Genomic DNA, 19,152 nt, shown 5'->3' with positions numbered 1-19,152 from the left:
CTGCAATAGGCAAGCAGCTTGGTGTGAACAAATCAACTGTGGGAGCAATTAGAAAATGAAAGACATACAAGACCACTGATTATCTCCCTCGATCTGGGGCTCCACACAAGATCTCACCCCGTGGGGTCAAAATGATCACAAGAACGGTGAGCAAAAATCCTAGGACCACACGGGGGGACCTAGTGAATGACCTGCAGAGAGCTGGGACCAACGTAACAAAGGCTACCATCAGTAACACACTACGCCGCCAGGGACTCAGATCCTGCAGTGCCAGACGTGTCCCCCTGCTTAAGCCAGTACATGTCCGGGCCCGTCTGAACTTTGCTAGAGAGCATTTGGATGATCCAGAAGAGGATTGGGAGAATGTCATATGGTCAGATGAAACCAAAATAGAACTGTTTGGTAAAAACACAACTTATCGTGTTTGGAGGAGAGAGAATGCTGAGTTGCATCCAAAGAACACCATACCTACTGTGAAGCATGGGGGTGGCAACATCATTCTTTGGGGCTGTTTCTCCGCAAAGGGACCAGGACGACTGATCCGTGTACAGGACAGAATGAATGGGGCCATGTATCGTGAGATTTTGAGTGCAAACCTCCTTCCATCAGCAAGGGCATTGAAGATGAAACGTGGCTGGGTCTTCCAACATGACAATGATCCCAAACATACCGCCCGGGCAACGAAGGAGTGGCTTCGTAAGAAGCATTTCAAGGTCCTGGAGTGGCCTAGCCAGTCTCCAGATCTCAACCCCATAGAAAACCTTTGGCGGGAGTTGAAAGTCCGTGTTGCCCAGCAACAGCCCCAAAACATCACTGCTCTAGAGGAGATCTGCATGGAGGAATGGGCCAACATACCAGCAACAGTGTGTGCCAACCTTGTGAAGACTTACAGGAAACGTTTGTTATATATCCTTTGTTTGGCAATGACAGATGTCAAAGTATTGAGATGAACTTTTGATATTGACCAAATACTTATTTTCCACCATAATTTGCAAATAAATTCTTTCCAAATCAGCCAATGTGATTGTCTGGATTTTGTTTCTCATTTTGTCTCTCATAGTTGAGGTCTACCTATGATGCCAATTACAGGCCTCTCTCATCTTTTTAAGTGGGAGAACTTGCACAATTGGTGGCTGACTAAATACTTTTTTGCCCCACTGTATCTTTAGTAAAAAAAAAAATACCTATAACTGCACATTAATTGGTTTGTGTAAAAATTATAGCATCTACAAACTATGGTATAGATAATGGAATTTACACAGCTTTTACTTTCTGACTGCCTACACAGTCAAGTTCACAGTTCTTGAGGTGCTAAAATACCAGGACAGTACAAACACCCCCAAATAACCCCTTTCAGAAAGTAGACTCCTAAAGCTATTTGCTGAGAGGCATGTTGTGTCCATGGAAGATTTATTTTTCCAACAAGTTTTTGGAAAATGACAAAAACATGTTTTTGAATTATACCCCAAAATTTATTCTGCTACTTCTACCAGGTATGGGAAGTCCACATGTGTGAAACTTTTTGGGAGCCTAGCCACATACAGGAGCCCAAAATCCAATGACCTCTTTGAAAGCCTGATGGTGCATAAAATTCCCCCACAAATGACTCCTTTTTGGAAAGTAGACACCCCAGACTATTTTCTGAGAGGCATGTGGAGTCAGTGGAATACTTTATTTTTTACCACAAGTTTTGGGAAAATTACTTTTTTTTTACACAAAGTTCTCACTTAAATAATATATTGCTCACACAAGCCATTTGTATAAGTGGAATTACACCCCAAAATACATTCTGCTACTTCTACCGAGTATGGGGATACCACATGTGTGAGACTTTTGAGGAGCCTAGCTGCATACAGGAGCCTGATATCCAATGACCACTTTGAAAACCTGAAGGTGCGTAACTTCCTCATATTGCTTCCATACTACATATCACAGTTTTCGAGGCCCTGAAATGCCAGGATAGCACCAACCGCCCCCCCCCCCCCAATGATCCCTTTTTGGAAAGTAAATACCCCAAGGAATTTAAAAAGAGGCATGGTGGGTATTTTTCAGATCTCATTTTTTTCTCACAAGGTTTTGAAATTTAAAAGAAAAAATATGTTTTTTTTCTTTATTCATTTTCCAAAAACTTGTGGCAACAAGCGAGATCTGCAAAATACTCACCATGCTTCTTATCAAGGTGTCCTGAGGATCGTTGCTGATCTCAGATCATTAGTGGTTTAGAAAACAGAGATGATCAGCAGAGAACATGTTCTCCACTGATCATCTCAGCACACAGAGAATCTATCACTGACAGACACAGAAAGGCCAGTGTATGAAGGAGCGATGTCAACCCTTCACTGGCAATCTGTGTGAAAATTCTCCCTCCCAGATTCTCCAGCCCAGAGTTGGAGAATCAGGGAGAGAAGAGTGAATCCCAGAAGAACTGAGGAGGAAGGAGGAAGATTATTAACTTCCTTCTTCCTCAATCAGAGCCCTCAAGACAGTGGAAAAGCCCCCCTGCCTTTCACAACCCCGGATTGGGTAGAGCAAGTTAGAAAAATGATGTGTGTGTGTGTATATGTATGTGTGTGTGTGTGTGTGTATGTGTGTGTGTGTGTGTGTAGTGTAGTGTGGTACCGAGCAATCTCTTCCTTTACCGCTTCTTAGTGAACTGTGTGTTTGACTGATCTCTTACTGTAATCTTGTGAGATTACAGAAACAGCAGCCATTTTATAGAGTTCCAAGCATTTGTAGATTGCTTCTTTCCTCATTAGGAGAAGCAATCTACACTGCTTCATGAACAGGCATTCAGAGGAGAACTGTCTCCAGAGAATTGAGCAGCGGTCATTTACCGCTGGATGATAAAAGGACATCCAAATTCTTTGGGGTGTCTTCTTTCCAAAAAGCGGTCATTTAGGGGGTTTGGTGCTATCCTGGCATTTCAGGGCCTCCAAAACTGTGATAGGTAGTGAGGAAACAATGCCCTTTAAAAGCCTGAAGGTGCTTATTTGATTTTGGGGTCCTGTACTTGGCTAGACTGCCAAAGAGTCTCTCACACGTGGTATCTCTATATTCGGGAGAAGTAGCAGAATGTATTTTGAGGAGTAGTTCCACATATCCCCATGGCATGTGTGAGCAATAAATCATTTAAATGACAATTTTGTGTAAAAAAAATTCATTTTCCAAAAACTTGTGGAAAAAAAATTAATTCTTCTATTGACTCAACATGCCTCTCTCAGTAAATAGTTTGGGGTGTCTCAGCAAATAGCTTGGGGTGTTTGGGGGTTATTTTTTTTTTTGGGGGGGGGCATTTTATACCCAGCATTAGAAGTTTATGCCACACATCACTCATTCTTCTAACCACCTGAAGACCAAGCCTTTTTCTGACACTTTTTGTTCACAAGACAAAAGCAGTATTTTTTGCTAGGAAATTACTTTGAATCCCTAAACATTATATATTTTTTTAAAGCACCCTAGTGAATGAATGTTGGGTGCTGCAATTTTTTATGTCACATAGTACTCGCGCAGCACTTTTTCAAACGCAATGTTAAAAATAATTTTACTTTTAATGCACAAAAACACAATATATTGGCCAATTATTTGGTAAGATTTAAAAGATGATGGTATGCCGAGTAAATAGATGCCAAACAGGTTTTAAAACTGCACACACAACATGCATTGGTGACAAACTGCATACATTTTGAACATCCATAGGCAATGATTTAAAAGCCTTTACAAGGTACCATTTTAGATTTACAGAGGAAGTCTGATGACAGAATTACTGCCCTTGATCTGACGTTCGCAGCAATATCTTACATGCACAGTGCAATGTTGCAGCTGTGGTTTAAATATTGGCACAGGGTCAATGCTCTGGGAGTGGGTGATTTTGTTTTTTTGTTTTTTTAGTTATTTTGACACTGTCCCTTTCATTTTTTTTTATCACTTTTAATGCTATCACAGGGGATGCAAATATTCCCTGTGACTTCAATGGGCATTGACAGGTATTCTTTTTTTAGAAATATGAGGTCTATCAGGCTCTAGATTTCTCCTCTGCCCTTACATCATCTAATCTCACCAAGATTGGTGTGATCAGGTGCTTTCCCAATTTACAAATGGCGCTGTTTATATCCTGTGAAACTGAAGTGATGAAATGCTCATAGCTTCCGATTTCTTAGACTATAGAGATGATTGGCACCAGTCCGGTCTCTGATCAGCTGGCAGAAACACTGGCTGCATTCTCAGGTTCCCCCGATGGCGCGGGACTAGCCGAAAATGCAATGGAAGGCAGAGGGTGGAGAGGGGCATCTTCTACCGCTGCTTGTAAAAGCAATCCTGCAGCTAATTAGCCACTAGGATTGCTTTTACATGAAAGCTGCTTGCATCATCCTGGTATAACCACTCAAGTCCTTTGCACTCATTAAATATTTTTTGTCGTTCAGCCCGTGGGCTAAATAAAAAAAAAAAAAAAAACTTAACAGATTACTCTATTCACATCAGTCGATGTGGATGAAGAAATCTTTGCCAAACATTTTTTTTAAAATATATACCGAAGCATAGGGGCCATCCACCCACTGGCCACCCCAGGCCCCCATGCTCCGACATATATGTTTTTTTTAACTGCAGATAAAAAATCTCATCCAACAGCACTGCACACACTGACTTATGTATATTCTGAGAGCAAGTTCCTGTTGCTGTCAGAATGAACAGGTTGGTGCTGTAGCTGATTGACATTTCTGCAAAGAAAACTACAATGGTTAACAATAAAACAGTAACAATAAAATAGTAAAATCGTAACAGTAGAATGGAAAATCAGCAACAGAAAAAAATACAACTATTTTTGGTTTTTAATATTTAAATTTTTTTATATTTTTTATGTTTTTTTTTTAACTTGAACTTAACCAGATTGTAGGGTCTCCTGACTACCTAACATCTTTTGAGACCCTGTGCAAATATGTGCCCTGGACTGAGCCATGCTGTACCCTATACTAATACTCCACTAGTGTGTGGTAGTGACAGAAGCAGTCCTTGAGGCAGAGACCAGGTTGCCCAGGACAGGAGGGACAAAAAAGCGGGTGTCATGCTTAATTGCATGTCTGCTACAGACACATCTTTTTTGGGGTGTCCTTTGGGTTGGGGTACCAGGAATGGCATCAGGAAAATGCCTCTCATGCAGCTGGCTAACTGCATCTGGGTTGGGGGTTTGGGCCATAGCACCTTCTGGATACAAATGCGCCTTGATGATCTCTTCCTGGAATTTTAGGAATCCACTTTGTCCAGTTGCTTTGTAAAGCACAAACACATTATATAGAGCCAATTGAAATAAATTAACATACGCTTTTTTGTACCAGCCTCTGGCTTTTCAGGAAACAAAGTACAGCTTCATCATCGGGTCATTAAATTCCACCCCTCCCATGTTAAGGTTATATTTGTGGACACAGAGGGGCTTCTCAACAACACCAGCTGCCGTGGCAATTTGGATGGTCGTATCTGCGTGAAAGGAAGACAGGACGAAAACACCCCGTTTGTCCTTTTTCTTCACTGCGAGCAGCGAGCAATTCCTCATTTCTCAAGCAGGCTTTTCCCCCATTTCTTAGACGGGTATTTACAAGCCATTGGGAGAAGCCCCAGGGACTAGATCGCATGGTGCCACATGTGCCAATTCCAAGATTGTACAAATGTCTAAATAGTGGCACACTTGAATAAAAATTGTCCATGTATAAGTGGTACCCCATATGGAAAAATGATGACACCAAGTTCCAAACTATTTTGCCACTGCTCCCTATGTAGTTTGGGCATCCAAGGGGCTCCACGCGACTATCTCTTCCCTCGTAAATCTGAAACTTATATGTATAGCCTGTTGCCCTCTCACAGGTCTTATACATCTTGAGATCTTGCACGCTTGCAGGGGAGAAATTGTGTGAATGCAAGGCGGCCAGAAAAATTCATGAGGGACTCATCAAATCAACACATATGTTTTGCTGGAGAGTATAGACATCTGCAAATTTTTGGTTAAGGTGATTTACGAGGTACCAAATTTTGTGAAGCCGGTCAAATTCAGGGTCACCCCGAGGACGACTGTCAGGAATGGACTCACCATTAGTGGTGGGACTCATCTGACGTGTGGGCTGCAGTACCAGGGCTGGCCAGCAGGTGCTCTCAGCAACCAGAAGCTCACTCCTGCAGTCAGCCATCACCTTTAAGGAATGGCCAGACCTGCAGTCAGTGCCTTGGTGTATGTTTCCCATGAGCCCCTGTACCTGCATCCTGTCTGCTTCCTGCCTGATCCTGACTCTGAATGAACTCCGCCTGTCCTGACCTCGGCTATTCCTGACCACTCTTCCGCTCGCTCCTGGTACCCTATTTGCTTGTTTGCTACCGACCCGGCCTGCCCGACTACATTTGATTGTATATATGGTTATCTGTTGGGTGTGGGTTGTTTGCACTGTGTTATTTTTACTTTGCACTGCGTTTGTGTTGTTTAGTCTTCAATAAATTGTCTTGTTTACACTATACCTGAAGCCTGCGTTTCCCTGTGTCAGTCCACACACCTCTGGTCATACCCAGAGCCCTGACAACGACAGAATGTATTGTCGTTGAAATGCATAAAACGCATTATACTCTCATATATTTGCCTGGCCATGGCAGCAAAGAACATGGGCATATGATGAACCAGGTCTGTGGGCCAATACAAACGAAATTAATGTTTTTTAGTAATGCCCATGTTGAGGGTTAGGCCCAAAAAAACTTTAAATTCAGAAACCGTAATGGATTTCCATGTGAATGGTCTGGCAAGGTTTGAATTTGGGTTGGTGGCGATAAACTGTTGTGCATATAAATTGCTTTGAATCACAATCAATGCATACAGATCTTGAAAAACAGCTCCAAAAAATCAAGGGGAGTAGTTAAATTTGCTGTTTCCACCTGAATTCCAGGTTGGGCAGTGAATGAGGGGAAGTACGGGAGCTGCAGAATTTGTGGACTGCCAATCGGGATTTGCAAGTACATCCGGAAGGATACTAGGGGCTCTACGGTGCGAATTCTGAGTGCGAATTCTTGGTGGCTGCGGGAGACTACTGTACTTATGGGACTCACCACGTCACAAAGTAATACTGCAGTGTTGGTATGTATAAGACCAGGATGTACTAGCCCGCTGGTGCTCACCAGTTCACCAGAAGGTAGAGCGGCACTAGTACTGGCACTCTGCTGCATATGAGAATCATAATGCAATTGTAACATCTCATCAACCTGGGAATGTGGTCGGGTATTCCTGACCTTAGCAGGGACCTCTTCTCCATCATCTGAGCTATCTGTCAGGGTGACACTGCTGTCTACAGGTTCATATTCTGAGACTAATTGTGTCAGGGAGTCTTCCCCTTCGCTCTCACCTGACATGCTCAGAATCCTTTCGTTTGGCATTTTGGCCACTAAATTTATAGGTACCTAATGTGACAGAGATCAGGCCTGATTCTGCGAATACTGCTGTTTTGTGTACAATGTATCAAATGGCAGTGATCTACTGACACTGCACTCTCTGGGGGAGAGGGGGGAGGGGGTAATCATAGGGGCTAAACGCAGGTGCTGGCAGTTGCCAGGGCTGATCCCGCTAATGCTGCATTTTTGGGGACACTATACTAATGTGAACGCTGGTATAGTGCTGATCTGATCAAAGATATTGACCCGCTCAGACACTATACTAGCAATGAAGATTTATTGCATATGTGAGCTTGTTCCTGGCAATCAAGATGTTAAATGTGATGACTGGTGTAATGACAGGCAATCTGACGCTATCTGGGAGGGACGCTAACTGACGCCATACTGTATATAGTGAGGAACAGAAGTATTTGAACACCCTGCGATTTTGCAAGTTCTCCCACTTAGAAATCATGGAGGGGTCTGAAATTCACATTGTAGGTGCATTCCCACTCTGAGAGACAGACTTTAAAAAAAAAAAACAAAGGAAATCACATTGTATGATTTTTAAAGAATTTATTTATCTTGCACTGCTGAACATAAGTATTTGAACACCTCAGAAACAGCAAGAATTTTGGCTCTCAAAGACCTGTTACTGTGCCTTTAAAAAGTCCACCTCTACTCCACTCATTAATCTAACTTAGTAGCACCTGTCTCAGCTCTTTAAAGACACCTGTCCACCCCAGAGTCAGTCAGACGCCAACTACTACCATGGGCAAGACCAAAGAGCTGTCAAAAGACACCAGAGACAAAATTGTGGACCTTCACAAGGCTGGAAAGGGCTACGGGGCAATTCCCAAGCAGCTTGGTGAAAATAGATCAACTGTTGGAGCAATTGTTAGAAAATGGAAGAGGCTAAAGATGACTGTCAGTCTCCCTTGGACTGGGGCTCCATGCAAGATCTCACCTCGTGGGGTATCACTGATGATAAGAAAGGTGAGAAATCAGCCCTGAACTACAAGGGAGGAGCTGGTCAATGACATGAAGGGAGCTGGGACCACAGTTTCAAAGGTCACTGTCGGTAGAACACTACGCCGTCATGGTTTCAAATCATGCATTGCATGGAAGGTTCCCCTGCTCAAGTCATCACATGTCCAGGCCCATCTGAAGTTTGCCAATGACCATCTGGATGATCCAGAGGAGGCATGGGAGAAAGTCATGTGGTCAGATGAGACCAAAGTAGAACTTTTTGGTCTAAACTTCACTCGTCGTGTTTGGAGGAAAAAGAAGGATGAGTTGCATCCCAAGAACACCATCCCTACTGTGAAGCATGGGGGTGGTAACATCATGCTTTGGGGGTGCTTTTCTGCGAAGGGGACAGGACAACTGCACTGTATTAAGGATAGGATGAATGGGGCCATTTATTGTGAGATTTTGAGCAACAACCTCCTTCCCTCAGTCAGAGCATTGAAGATGGGTCGTGGCTGGGTCTTCCAACATGACAACGACCCGAAGCACACAGCCAGGATAACCAAGGAGTGGCTCTGTAAGAAGCATATCAAGGTTCTGGAGTGGCCTAGCCAGTCTCCAGACCTAAATCCAATAGAACATCTTTAGAGGGAGCTGAAACTTCGTGTTGTTCAGCGACAGCCCCGAAACCTGACAGATCTAGAGGAGATCTGTGTGGAGGAGTGGGCCAAAATCCCTGTTGCAGTGTGTGCAAACCTGGTCAAGAACTACAGGAAACGTTTGACCTCTGTAATTGCAAACAAAGGCTTCTGTACCAAATATTAACACTGATTTTCTCAGGTGTTCAAATATTTATGTTCAGCAGTGCAAGACAAATACATTCTTTAAAAATCATACAATTTGATTTCCTGAATTTTTTTTTAAATTCTGTCTCTCAGAGTGGGAATGCCCCTACAATGCGAATTTCAGACCCCTCCATGATTTCTAAGTGGGAGAACTTGCAAAATTGCAGGGTGTTCAAATCCTTCTGTTCCTCACTATATACAGTGTATATACTGTATATATATATATATATATATATATATATATATATATATGTAGCACACCCTTGGGTGATGTTGGCTAGATATATAGGTTCAACTCCCACCTACATCTGGTGACACCTCCGATTATACCCAGAACACTCCGACACTCTGAGAATATTTTTTTATGGGTTTTATTGAAGAGGACAAACCCTGAAAAAGAACTAGCTGATTTAACACAGATAATGTACATAAAACACAGATACCACTTTGCATAACACAGTTAGTAAGAAGTCACAATTCACTCGCCAAAGACTCCAAAAACTGACTAGTATCACACTGACTAGGATGGCATATGAGAGCGACATTGACACATGAAACAATAACTGTTGAGATTTAGCAGCTTATTGACTTTTGCTATAGCAGTACTATCTAGAGCAAAAATGTCCTACCTAACCACTGGCTAGTGAGATGAAACTTAAAGTCTCTCAACATTGGGGCCCTTTAATCAATGGATGAGCACTCACTCTCTGCATGGGAGAGTATTTGTAATCCAGGGGTAGCAGGATAGCACAGTCTCCTTTAAGCAGAATCTTCCAGTGAACATTGCAATTAGAGATGAGCGAATCGAAGTATCCGAAGTGGAATTCGAGTCGAATATCGGAAAAATTTCGATTCGTGCCGAATCCGAAAAACAGCCTAATTCGGACGCGCGAATCGAAATTTTTCCGAAAATGGCGGCTGACATGTGCGGCGACGGAGCGGGGATGTCGGGGAAGGCGCGCAGACAAGGCGCGCTGCCCCATAATGCATTCCTCAACGACATGTGATCGCATCAGCCAATCAGCAGCCAGCCAGCCAGCACTGTGTAATGGTCGAGGTATATATAGCGGCCATTTTGGAAATCTTCATTTGCCTGCAGTCATTGAACAGAGGCAGACCGCTCTGTACTAGGGACAGGGACAGAGTTAGGGCCACAGAAACGAGAATTGGGGACAGAGAGAAGTTACTTAGGGACAGAGAACCATTACTCAGGGACACAGACTTGTTAATGAGGGCCACAGAATCGTTATTTAGGGACAAAGAAACGCTAGTTAGGGCCACAGAATTCATACTCAGGGACAGACAGAATTTTCACTCAGTGCCAGAGAATTGTTACTTAGGGCCACAGAAACGTTATTAGGGCCACAGAATTTTTACTCAGGGACAGACAGAATTGTTACTGAGTGCCAGAGAATTGTTACTCAGGGACAGACAGAATTGTTACTGAGTGCCAGAGAATTCTTACTCAGGGCCACAGAATTCATTCTCAGGGACAGACAGAATTGTTACTCAGGGACAGACAGAATTGTTACTGAGTGCCAGAGAATTGTTACTCAGGGACAGACAGAATTGTTACTGAGTGCCAGAGAATTGTTACTCAGGGACAGACAGAATTGTTACTGAGTGCCAGAGAATTGTTACTCGCACAGACACAAAATTGTTACTTGCACAGACACAGAATTGTTACTCGCACAGACAGAATTGTTACTCAGGGCCACAGAATTCATACTCAGGGACAGACAGAATTGTTACTGAGTGCCAGAGAATTGTTACTCAGGGACAGACAGAATTGTTACTGAGTGCCAGAGAATTGTTACTCAGGGACAGACAGAATTGTTACTGAGTGCCAGAGAATTGTTACTCAGGGACAGACAGAATTGTTACTGAGTGCCAGAGAATTGTTACTCGCACAGACACAAAATTGTTACTTGCACAGACACAGAATTGTTACTCGCACAGACAGAATTGTTACTTAGGGCCACAGAATTCATACTCAGGGACAGACAGAATTGTTACTGAGTGCCAGAGAATTGTTACTCAGGGACAGACAGAATTGTTACTGAGTGCCAGAGAATTGTTACTCAGGGACAGACAGAATTGTTACTGAGTGCCAGAGAATTGTTACTCAGGGACAGACAGAATTGTTACTGAGTGCCAGAGAATTGTTACTCGCACAGACACAAAATTGTTACTTGCACAGACACAGAATTGTTACTCGCACAGACACAGAATTGTTACTCAGGGCCACAGAATTCATACTCAGGGACAGACAGAATTGTTACTGAGTGCCAGAGAATTGTTACTCAGGGACAGACAGAATTGTTACTGAGTGCCAGAGAATTGTTACTCAGGGACAGACAGAATTGTTACTGAGTGCCAGAGAATTGTTACTCGCACAGACACAAAATTGTTACTTGCACAGACACAGAATTGTTACTCGCACAGACACAGAATTGTTACTCAGGGCCACAGAATTCATACTCAGGGACAGACAGAATTGTTACTGAGTGCCAGAGAATTGTTACTCAGGGACAGACAGAATTGTTACTGAGTGCCAGAGAATTGTTACTCAGGGACAGACAGAATTGTTACTGAGTGCCAGAGAATTGTTACTCGCACAGACACAAAATTGTTACTTGCACAGACACAGAATTGTTACTCGCACAGACACAGAATTGTTACTGAGTGCCAGAGAATTGTTACTCAGGGACAGACAGAATTGTTACTGAGTGCCAGAGAATTGTTACTCAGGGACAGACAGAATTGTTACTGAGTGCCAGAGAATTGTTACTCAGGGACAGACAGAATTGTTACTGAGTGCCAGAGAATTGTTACTCAGGGACAGACAGAATTGTTACTGAGTGCCAGAGAATTGTTACTCGCACAGACACAAAATTGTTACTTGCACAGACACAGAATTGTTACTCGCACAGACACAGAATTGTTACTCAGGGCCACAGAATTCATACTCAGGGACAGACAGAATTGTTACTGAGTGCCAGAGAATTGTTACTCAGGGACAGACAGAATTGTTACTGAGTGCCAGAGAATTGTTACTCAGGGACAGACAGAATTGTTACTGAGTGCCAGAGAATTGTTACTCGCACAGACACAAAATTGTTACTTGCACAGACACAGAATTGTTACTCGCACAGACACAGAATTGTTACTGAGTGCCAGAGAATTGTTACTCAGGGACAGACAGAATTGTTACTGAGTGCCAGAGAATTGTTACTCAGGGACAGACAGAATTGTTACTGAGTGCCAGAGAATTGTTACTCAGGGACAGACAGAATTGTTACTGAGTGCCAGAGAATTGTTACTCGCACAGACACAAAATTGTTACTTGCACAGACACAGAATTGTTACTCGCACAGACACAGAATTGTTACTCAGGGCCACAGAATTCATACTCAGGGACAGACAGAATTGTTACTGAGTGCCAGAGAATTGTTACTCAGGGACAGACAGAATTGTTACTGAGTGCCAGAGAATTGTTACTCGCACAGACACAAAATTGTTACTTGCACAGACACAGAATTGTTACTCGCACAGACACAGAATTGTTACTCAGGGCCACAGAATTCATACTCAGGGACAGACAGAATTGTTACTGAGTGCCAGAGAATTGTTACTCAGGGACAGACAGAATTGTTACTGAGTGCCAGAGAATTGTTACTCAGGGACAGACAGAATTGTTACTGAGTGCCAGAGAATTGTTACTCGCACAGACACAAAATTGTTACTTGCACAGACACAGAATTGTTACTCGCACAGACACAGAATTGTTACTGAGTGCCAGAGAATTGTTACTCAGGGACAGACAGAATTGTTACTGAGTGCCAGAGAATTGTTACTCAGGGACAGACAGAATTGTTACTGAGTGCCAGAGAATTGTTACTCAGGGACAGACAGAATTGTTACTGAGTGCCAGAGAATTGTTACTCAGGGACAGACAGAATTGTTACTGAGTGCCAGAGAATTGTTACTCGCACAGACACAAAATTGTTACTTGCACAGACACAGAATTGTTACTCAGGGCCACAGAATTCATACTCAGGGACAGACAGAATTGTTACTGAGTGCCAGAGAATTGTTACTCAGGGACAGACAGAATTGTTACTGAGTGCCAGAGAATTGTTACTCAGGGACAGACAGAATTGTTACTGAGTGCCAGAGAATTGTTACTCGCACAGACACAAAATTGTTACTTGCACAGACACAGAATTGTTACTCGCACAGACACAGAATTGTTACTGAGTGCCAGAGAATTGTTACTCAGGGACAGACAGAATTGTTACTGAGTGCCAGAGAATTGTTACTCAGGGACAGACAGAATTGTTACTGAGTGCCAGAGAATTGTTACTCGCACAGACACAAAATTGTTACTTGCACAGACACAGAATTGTTACTCGCACAGACACAGAATTGTTACTCAGGGCCACAGAATTCATACTCAGGGACAGACAGAATTGTTACTGAGTGCCAGAGAATTGTTACTCAGGGACAGACAGAATTGTTACTGAGTGCCAGAGAATTGTTACTCGCACAGACACAAAATTGTTACTTGCACAGACACAGAATTGTTACTCGCACAGACAGAATTGTTACTCAGGGCCACAGAATTCATACTCAGGGACAGACAGAATTGTTACTGAGTGCCAGAGAATTGTTACTCAGGGACAGACAGAATTGTTACTGAGTGCCAGAGAATTGTTACTCAGGGACAGACAGAATTGTTACTGAGTGCCAGAGAATTGTTACTCAGGGACAGACAGAATTGTTACTGAGTGCCAGAGAATTGTTACTCGCACAGACACAAAATTGTTACTTGCACAGACACAGAATTGTTACTCGCACAGACAGAATTGTTACTCAGGGCCACAGAATTCATACTCAGGGACAGACAGAATTGTTACTGAGTGCCAGAGAATTGTTACTCAGGGACAGACAGAATTGTTACTGAGTGCCAGAGAATTGTTACTCAGGGACAGACAGAATTGTTACTGAGTGCCAGAGAATTGTTACTCAGGGACAGACAGAATTGTTACTGAGTGCCAGAGAATTGTTACTCGCACAGACACAAAATTGTTACTTGCACAGACACAGAATTGTTACTCGCACAGACACAGAATTGTTACTCAGGGCCACAGAATTCATACTCAGGGACAGACAGAATTGTTACTGAGTGCCAGAGAATTGTTACTCAGGGACAGACAGAATTGTTACTGAGTGCCAGAGAATTGTTACTCAGGGACAGACAGAATTGTTACTGAGTGCCAGAGAATTGTTACTCGCACAGACACAAAATTGTTACTTGCACAGACACAGAATTGTTACTCGCACAGACACAGAATTGTTACTCAGGGCCACAGAATTCATACTCAGGGACAGACAGAATTGTTACTGAGTGCCAGAGAATTGTTACTCAGGGACAGACAGAATTGTTACTGAGTGCCAGAGAATTGTTACTCAGGGACAGACAGAATTGTTACTGAGTGCCAGAGAATTGTTACTCGCACAGACACAAAATTGTTACTTGCACAGACACAGAATTGTTACTCGCACAGACACAGAATTGTTACTGAGTGCCAGAGAATTGTTACTCAGGGACAGACAGAATTGTTACTGAGTGCCAGAGAATTGTTACTCAGGGACAGACAGAATTGTTACTGAGTGCCAGAGAATTGTTACTCAGGGACAGACAGAATTGTTACTGAGTGCCAGAGAATTGTTACTCGCACAGACACAAAATTGTTACTTGCACAGACACAGAATTGTTACTCGCACAGACACAGAATTGTTACTCAGGGCCACAGAATTCATACTCAGGGACAGACAGAATTGTTACTGAGTGCCAGAGAATTGTTACTCAGGGACAGACAGAATTGTTACTGAGTGCCAGAGAATTGTTACTCGCACAGACACAAAATTGTTACTTGCACAGACACAGAATTGTTACTCGCACAGACACAGAATTGTTACTCAGGGCCACAGAATTCATACTCAGGGACAGACAGAATTGTTACTGAGTGCCAGAGAATTGTTACTCAGGGACAGACAGAATTGTTACTGAGTGCCAGAGAATTGTTACTCAGGGACAGACAGAATTGTTACTGAGTGCCAGAGAATTGTTACTCGCACAGACACAAAATTGTTACTTGCACAGACACAGAATTGTTACTCGCACAGACACAGAATTGTTACTCAGGGCCACAGAATTCATACTCAGGGACAGACAGAATTGTTACTGAGTGCCAGAGAATTGTTACTCAGGGACAGACAGAATTGTTACTGAGTGCCAGAGAATTGTTACTCAGGGACAGACAGAATTGTTACTGAGTGCCAGAGAATTGTTACTCGCACAGACACAAAATTGTTACTTGCACAGACACAGAATTGTTACTCGCACAGACACAGAATTGTTACTGAGTGCCAGAGAATTGTTACTCAGGGACAGACAGAATTGTTACTGAGTGCCAGAGAATTGTTACTCAGGGACAGACAGAATTGTTACTGAGTGCCAGAGAATTGTTACTCGCACAGACACAAAATTGTTACTTGCACAGACACAGAATTGTTACTCGCACAGACACAGAATTGTTACTCAGGGCCACAGAATTCATACTCAGGGACAGACAGAATTGTTACTGAGTGCCAGAGAATTGTTACTCAGGGACAGACAGAATTGTTACTGAGTGCCAGAGAATTGTTACTCGCACAGACACAAAATTGTTACTTGCACAGACACAGAATTGTTACTCGCACAGACACAGAATTGTTACTCAGGGCCACAGAATTCATACTCAGGGACAGACAGAATTGTTACTGAGTGCCAGAGAATTGTTACTCAGGGACAGACAGAATTGTTACTGAGTGCCAGAGAATTGTTACTCAGGGACAGACAGAATTGTTACTGAGTGCCAGAGAATTGTTACTCGCACAGACACAAAATTGTTACTTGCAAAGACACAGAATTGTTACTCGCACAGACACAGAATTGTTACTCGCACAGACACAGAATTGTTACTCAGGGCCACAGAATTCATACTCAGGGACAGACAGAATTGTTACTGAGTGCCAGAGAATTGTTACTCAGGGACACCTAATCGTTGAATTAAATAGTATGTCAGACAACATGCAGAGGAGTGGCAGAGGAGGCAATGTTTTAGGAGCGAGCAGACGTGGCAGCAGAGGAAGGGGTCGAGGCAGCAGTATTCGCAGCCAGAGGCCAGTGCTCCCGGTGTCATCCAGCGGTCGTGTCTCCACCGACAACCCTGCCGTCATTGATTGGTTGGCTCGGTCGTCTTCCTCTTCCCAGGTCACCTCTGACACCTACAGCCAACGGTCGGTGGGTACGTCAGACACAACCGTTAGTTGGCATGGCCCGGGAGCAAGCCCACTGAAATCACGTGTCCTCTACCTGCCCCTGTCCTTTGCTGTTCCCTCACCAAGCGAAGTATCGCATGCTGTGGGCTCAGCCCCACTGTACAGTGAGGAAGAGCTAACAGAGGGCGGTCAGGAACGGGGGGAGACATCGGCCTTTTCAGCAGCCAAGCGAACAAGTACTGGCGAGGAGAGTGGCTCGGTAGCCGGTCTAGAGACAGGTCTGTCTCCTGACCCAGACGCAGCCGAGGGGGCTAGTAGTGAGGCGGAGACCCTACTTGATGATGAGGAGGTTGATCGCACTTGGCAGCCTCGTCGTCATCAGGCAATTTCTTCCGCATCATCAGGAGAAGAGGGTGGCAGCTTGGCAGCGAGCAAAACAGTCGGTGGGTTGCCCAGGAGACAGCAGCAGGGTCGCATCAGTGTCAGTGGAGCCAAACGTCCACGGAGTAGAGCACCAGCTCCACTGCAGCCTACCACCACGGCCAGTAGTGGTGCCGGTGCGCACGGAGGAAGTAGCAGTCAGCCAGTGAAGAGTAGCGGGGGCAAAGTTTCCTACTCGGTGGTGTGGCAATTTTTCCTCAAGCCGCCCGAGGAAGTAAACGTAGCCGTATGTCGACTATGTGGCCAGAAATGCAAGCGTGGCCAGGGGGCCCATGTTGGGACTACAGCGTTGCGTCAGCATATGCAGCGTCACCATTCGGTGGCCTGGGAAAACCGTGATAAACATACGGCGGTTCTGCCTGCCCCAGCCCCCGCTCCATCACCCGCTCCGTTACTTGCTCCGTCACCCGACGTCGTCAATCGCCCTCTATCAGCCAGTCAAGGCTCCAACACCTCTGCTGAGGGGAGTTGTCGCTCGTTGGCATCTTCCGCTCGTTCAGATGCTCCTTCTCCTGCTACTCCTCTTCTCGGATTCCGTCAACAGTCTTTCTTGGAATCCGTATCCAAGAGACAACAGTTTGCGAGCACGCACCCGACGGTGCAAAAGCTGAACGTCCTCCTGTCCAAGTTGCTGGTGCTGCAGTCCCTCCCTTTCCAACTGGTGGACTCAGCACCTTTCCGAGAAATGATGGCTTGTGCCGCGCCGCGGTGGAGAGTGCCAAGCCGTCATTTCTTTGCCCAAAAGGCAGTGCCAGCCCTGCATTCACATGTAGAAGAGATGGTGGGCCAGTCTTTGAGCATGTCGGTCTCTGCCAAAGTGCACGGCAGCGCCGACGTGTGGAGCTGTAACTACGGTCAGGGACAGTACATGTCATTTACGGCCCACTGGGTGAACGTGGTGCCGGCACAGCCGCACCAGCAACTTGGACAGGTCACGACGCTTTTGCCTCCACGTTTGCACGTCCTTGGTCCAGCAAGCATGTCCGCCTCTACCACCTCTTTTTCCGCCGTGTCCTCAGCCGCCACCCCCGTGCCAAGTCCCATTACCCGACCGGCATATCACATGTGCAGGGCGCAACGGTGTCACGCTGTGCTGCACCTGGTATGCCTTGGCGAACGTAGTCACACAGGGGAGGAACTGCTGAGTGTAATGAACAGAGAAATCGACAGATGGCTGTCTCCGCGTAAACTAAAAATCGGAACCATGTTGACTGACAACGGAAAGAACATGGTGTCTGCTCTGCGTCAAGGAAGGTTGTGCCATGCGCCATGCATGGCTCACGTGTTCAATCTGGTTGTCAAGCGGTTCCTAAAATCCACCATCCCACTGCAAGACATCCTTAAAATGTCACGTAAACTGTGCATGCATTTCAGCCATTCCTACACCGCAAAGAACACCCTCATTGAGCTGCAGCGGCAGAACGGAATTCCACAGCATCGCCTGATCTGCGACGTTGCAACAAGGTGGAATTCAACCCTACACATGTTAGACCGCCTTTACGAGCAGCGAAAGGCCATCACCGATTTCCTGATGTTACAAGCGGATAAAGGTACTCCCCTGTGTAACTTAGATGTCAGCCATTGGCAGCTCATGCGTGACACCTGCCGCTTGCTCAGGCCCTTTGAGGAGGCCACGCTATTCGTGAGTCGGCAGGACTATGGGATGAACGACGTCATTCCTCTGTTGCACGTCCTGGAACAAATGCTGTTAACAATGGCTGGTCAGGGTGCGGTAGACGTGGCGCACAGATCTCAACGCCACATGACCCCTGTGGGGGCAGGACAGGAAGAAGAGGAGGAGGTAGAGGAGGACATTTGTGCTCAGGAATTATTGAGTGAAATGGGTGGTTTTTCCACTCAGCGGACAGGAGTGGAGGAGCAGGAGCATCTGGTAGAGGAGGAGGAGGAGGAGACAGAGGACCCAGACGCACCGTGGCAGTATGCTGTGGAGATGGAGGCAGGGAGTCCCTCGCATTCCTTGGCACAAATGGCCCATAGCATGCTCGGTTGCTTGCGTAGCGACAGCCGAATAATAACCATCAGACAGAGGGATGACTTTTGGCTGTCCACCTTGTTGGACCCTCGCTACCGGTCCAAAATGGTGGCCTTTTTCACACCTGCTGAGAGGGAGGCCAAAATTACGTACTATAAAAACCACCTATGTAGTCAGTTGGTC

The sequence above is a fragment of the Staurois parvus genome, unplaced genomic scaffold (assembly GCF_062004578.1).
Source record: "Staurois parvus isolate SC_StPar_1 unplaced genomic scaffold, SC_StPar_1.0 ptg000468l, whole genome shotgun sequence".
Lineage (NCBI taxonomy): Eukaryota > Metazoa > Chordata > Amphibia > Anura > Ranidae > Staurois > Staurois parvus.
This window is presented reverse-complemented; position numbering follows the sequence as displayed.